This window comes from Thalassophryne amazonica, chromosome 9, assembly GCF_902500255.1.
Source record: "Thalassophryne amazonica chromosome 9, fThaAma1.1, whole genome shotgun sequence".
In the NCBI taxonomy this organism is placed as follows: domain Eukaryota; kingdom Metazoa; phylum Chordata; class Actinopteri; order Batrachoidiformes; family Batrachoididae; genus Thalassophryne; species Thalassophryne amazonica.
The window spans coordinates 84,409,505-84,415,504 of NC_047111.1; positions in this window are offsets into that span (position 1 = coordinate 84,409,505).

Here is a 6,000-nt window from a genome sequence, read left to right on the forward strand (position 1 = left end):
TTTAATCACTAACGACAAGTATTTTAACAAGACATTGGTCTAGCAGTGGAAAATATTAACTAGACATAAGTGAAGAGTTAATGCTCCGTGTCATCGGGCGACACAGGTACGGCAGGAAATGTACAGCTGTTTATCATCCAAATATCACGGACAAAGTGACAAGAAGAACCAAAACCACTTACTTATGGAAGGAAATATTGTCTTAGTGGAGCGGTTAAGGCAGAAATCGTTCAGTTTTTGAAGAAAGCATGAAACTTGACACAGTGATACTATAGGACCTAGGGATCATGAAAAAAATAGACCCCAAAAAATAACGCCCCCTGGTGGCTGCAATTTTGGATTAAAAAATGGCCATTATTTTCAACATATTTTTGCCATTTACTTTCAAATTAAGGCAGATAAAAGCACAATTCCAAAATATTTACCCATGTTTTTGGGGTCAGGGAATCCAATGGACTCATTTTCAACTTTGTGAGATGGAGCCCATATTGGATTCCAAGATGGCCACCATTAAAATGAAGATTATGAAAAATATCAGTCCTCTGTAAAGATGGAAGCGTAATTGTAAAAGTTACCCATAAGTAATGAGGAGTCCAATTAACCTATTACATTAATTGCCTGATGCCGGCCATATTGGATTCCAAAATGGCTGCAATTAAAATTAAGTATTGATTATCTCTGTTATTTTAGTGACAAATTCAAAATTCAAGCCTCAGGCCTTTGTATCTATGAAGTAGTGATTGCAATAGTTTCATTCACAATTCATCTACTAGATGTTTGCCATACTGGATTTCAAGATGGCTGCCATATTTCACTCTATTGTCAAAATATTTTTCTTCTATTTTTCCATGCGTCCTACTTAGCATACAGTGCCAAATATGTTGAGTATACATCAGAGAATTACCTTTCAAATTAAGTAACTGGTAATAAAGATCTATGTTTAAATCCTGGAGGCAGAAATCTAGTTCAAACATGTCCATGCACCATGGCAACTTTAAAGGTAAAATAGATGGGTGGGTTGCCAAATGAATATAAACAAGGCCAAAAGATATGGTTCGTATTAGCCATATCCAGCTAATGCCAGTTCCACATTTCAGTTGAATTATTTTAGCCATAGTGGAATAATCTGTATCGCTCCTGGGATACTTCATTATAAAGTGTGTTATTTACAAGGAATTACCTGTGCAAACTAATATTATTGACCCAAATTTATAAAAAAAATAATTAAGATTATAACAAACAGCTGATTTATTATAATTAAACATGTGTAGATCTGTAACAGAACAAAACAGATTATCTAACCCTAACTGTGTTGACATCTTGATTCAAAACCTGAAAACATAGAGAAAACATGAATACCCAGAAAATTATACTAATTCTTTCAAAAAGCCACAAAAACATTCAAAATTATAACATCACGTGATAGATGACAAACACCATACTGGCTCAATTTGGCTCATATGGCACCCCATATACCATGAAGCAGCTTGCCAAACATCGTGAAATGTATTAAAGATAAGCATTATTAAGCAAACAATAGATAAATAATTTAAATAGGATTTTAAGTTGCACTTTTGCTTTGGAAAGTTAGCACTGTCTTAACTGTAATCTCTGATGTATTGGGCAGCTTGGCAGCATAAAATAGTGCCATAGCATCCATATAGGTGTTTTTATTATTACATAACACTGGTATAAGAACCTCAAGACCCTTTGAGGTTGACTTTCATTAATATTTACTGATTTTAGAACCAAAAATACTAAACTTTGATCAACTTCTTTCCCTGCATTACTGTCATTTTTAAGAAAAGTAAAAAACAAGGCAGCCATCTTGAAATCCAATATGGCTGCCATATGACTAGATTCAGAACTTCATTGAAATATACCCTGATATTGAAAACAGTGATAGATGCTGTAATTACTGTCCTTTGCATATCATAAATTGAAATAATATTAAAAATTGGTCAATTTCAGTGGCCATTTTAAAATTCAATATGGCAGCCACCAGGGGGTGCAATTTTTGGGGGTCTATTTTTGTTCATGGTCCTTAGGTTCCATAGTATCCCTGTGCAAAGTTACATGCTTTCTTCAAAAACTGAATGATTCTTGTAAAAAGTTGGCCTTAACCGCTCTACTATCTCCCTTGTTCCTCTGTTTGTGGCTTTGCCAACATGCGCAGCTTTCCGGCATATTCCACCCGTTTCTTGAACTTCTATGCACGCAAATCACTAACTTGCCCGGAATTAAAATGGCGATCACGCCTCCTTACTGACAGTATTTACTTAATGGTTTTCATTATGCTTTTGTTCTTATTTTTAAAGTTCAATAAGTGGACTGATATGTTAAACATGGTGCGAATGTTTTGTGAAAGACTAAAGAAAGATAATTTTATATTTACTGAACAAGTAGCAGAATTTTTTGTTTGTTTGTTTTGTATATTGGTCTGCAAGCCACTTTTAATTACAAATTCATCCGCCCACCGCCTTTTTCATTATCCTTCATTTGTTTGGCATTTTTTGTTGAAAATTTAGCAGGTGAACACTGGGTGTGTTTAAAACAATATTGTGGTGCTCTTAATTCATAATGTGAAAGTAAAACAAAGCATGCCATGTAAAAGAAACAGTTTTATTTTTGCTTAATAAACTGTACTATGTGGTCAAAACTATTTATATTTAGTTTATTTTGTCTGTATTAGCATATTTGATATTGGAGTAATCCAGAAGTAATTGAAAGTAATCAAATTACATTACTTTAATATTATGGTACTTGGATTATGTTACTGATTACATTTTTCAACAGGTAACTAGTAACTGTATCGGAATACATTTTTAAAGTAACCCTGTATATATACAGTGGTTGTTATGGTTAGGGTGGGGGGAAGGAGTAGGATTAGGTTATGGTTAAGGTTAGGGTTGGGAGTAGGAGTACGCTTAGTAATAGTGAGTTAAAAAAAAACCCTGTCATGAAAATTTGACTCATTTCATCACGGGAGCACGAAAAAAACAAACAAACGTGAGACTGGGCTGGTCATCCATGCATTTTTAACGTATTTACAATAATTTTATGTACTTACATTGAACTTACTAAATAATGCCACTCTTGCATCGGTCTGTACAGCCACAAGAGGTGCTGCTCAAGCCAAGCAGTCAGTTTGGAAAAATAACGGCAGATATATTTACCCATGGTCAGTCATGTTTGACGGAGGCTGAAGAAGACTAAATAAAATCACGCACGCACACATGCAATCACACACTCACGCTTTTAATATATAGATGATTTACCACCCCCTGTTGGATTGGCATGTGAGTCAAGAATGTAAATATCAATGTACATTGTTCAGTGTTGTTAGCTAATATATGTAGCTTTCCTAAAAATATTAATTCTATCAACATTCAGTTTTGGCAGCGTTCATCCATGAACCAAAATACATAAGCATACCAAACAGCAAATGTTAGCTCTCCATAGTTTGTGTGTGATCAAAATTGCACACATGCACAGCTGTTTATCTTTTCTGTAATCTGCTGTAATCAGGTGCTTTTAATTTGACAGAGATGGGGGAAGATATTAAAAGCAATACACATTTCACTCATGGTACCAACATGACACTTAAGTCTGTTATGGTAACAGCAACAACTAAACTGAATAAACCAATTGACTTACAAAAACACAACAAATCACTAACAACACTGTTAAACTAACATAAACCACAATAACATTTAAAACCCCCAAACCCTGAATTCCCATGGTGCATTGCAGCACAACACCCATTGTTTACTGGTTAGCTAAAATCTGTAATTTCTCAAAAAATATTTGTCCTGTCAACTTTCTGTTTTTGCAGTGTTCATTCTTGACCCAAAATACATAAGCATACCAAACAAACGTCAAATGTCAGCTCTCCCCGCTATCGTTGTGAAGCCATACACACCCATGCACACAGAGACCACTTGGGTATTATCAGGCCCCATTAAAACAAACAAACAAACAAACAAACAAAAAACATTTCATCCTCACTGTCCGCATGCCAAAATCGGGCCCATCAATTTTTTTTTGTTTGCGAATTTCATAGATGGCAATACAGCTGATGCAGCTGATGAAGTTTACCGAGCTGGGCCCGGAACTTGCCGTTTGTTGTCACTGACAACCACACAGTCAGTTGTTCCGTGTCACTAACACAGAGTATGTATGTTTGTCAAACTATTAGCATGCACACTGTCTGTATTCAACATGGAAACAAGATTTATTAAAAAAAAAACCCTGATATTTTCAGTTCCTCACGTGGTATGCAGGTGCTGTTGTTTTTCAGGTTTGAAATGACATTTGATGTATCTGTTTCTAAAATAAATAAATAAATACATTTTAAAAAATCTGCCCGCTGTCATAATTTTTTTGTGTGATGTCAAGGATGATGAACTCATGTTTTTTTTTTTTTTATGGGGCCAAATATAGATAATATAATAATATAATATAATATAATAATAATAATAATATTATTATTATTATTACAAACACTGGATCTATATTTGGATAATTTTATATATATATATATATATATATATATATATATATATATATATATATATATATATATAAAATTATCCAAATATAGATCCAGTGTTTGTACTTATTATCCAGTCTTTTACCTATTATCCAGCATATAGGGCATTAAAATTAAACCTTTATTATGTCCTTTGTCATCTCCCATGTGTCTCCTGGTAAAAATTTAATATCCTTTTTTTTTTTTTTTTTTTAAGAAAGTCTTTATCTGTTCCACTCCACCGTGAAGCTGTGCAACAGAAAAAGTTGCAGCATGTGTAGTGGCTGGTACTCTGCGTCATCTTTTTTGTGTGCTTGATTCCTCCCACTCGCGCTCCTCAGGACACAAACTCACGATTTACGGTGTGGGAGGTGGATGTTCTGAGCAGGCGGCCAAAACTCAGCCTCAGGCCTGACTGGCCAGAGCATCCACTGGCTGTTGGGGGGGTTGAGGGCTTTTGGCTACCACATGCACAGCGAGTCCTGCATGTGTCCTCCGTCACACATGCACAGTTTCTCCCGTCACTGCCACAGAAGCCTATAACACCTTCAGAGATGAAGTCCAAGACAGTCCAGAAAACTGGCTATAAAAGTGATGATTTGTATTAACAATATCTCTTAGTTTAGTTTGTCCAATTCTGGCTTATAGCGTCAAAAATGAAGGGACTCTATAAAATTTTATTACAGAGATTAAAACATGTCATAGGTATTAAAGGCACTGCGCTGCGGTGGTTTGAATCATATTTATCTAATAAATTACAATTTGTTCATGTAAATGGGGAATCTTCTTCACAGACTAAGGTTAATTATAGAGTTCCACAAGGTTCTGTGCTAGGACCAATTTTATTCACTTTATACATGCTTCCCTTAGGCAGTATTATTAGACAGCATTGCTTAAATTTTCATTGTTACGCAGATGATACTCAGCTTTATCTATCCATGAAGCCAGAGGACACACACCAATTAGCTAAACTGCAGGATTGTCTTACAGACATAAAGACATGGATGACCTCTAATTTCCTGCTTTTAAACTCAGATAAAACTGAAGTTATTGTACTTGGCCCCACAAATCTTAGAAACATGGTGTCTAACCAGATCCTTACTCTGGATGGCATTGCCCTGATCTCTAGTAATACTGTGAGAAATCTTGGAGTCATTTTTGATCAGGATATGTCATTCAATGCGCATATTAAACAAATATGTAGGACTGCTTTTTTGCATTTGCGCAATATCTCTAAAATTAGAAAGGTCTTGTCTCAGAGTGATGCTGAAAAACTAATTCATGCATTTATTTCCTCTAGGCTGGACTATTGTAATTCATTATTATCAGGTTGTCCTAAAAGTTCCCTGAAAAGCCTTCAGTTAATTCAAAATGCTGCAGCTAGAGTACTGACAGGGACTAGAAGGAGAGAGACACGGTGGAGATTTTTAAATCAAGACTGAAGACCCACTTTTTTAGACTGTCTTATC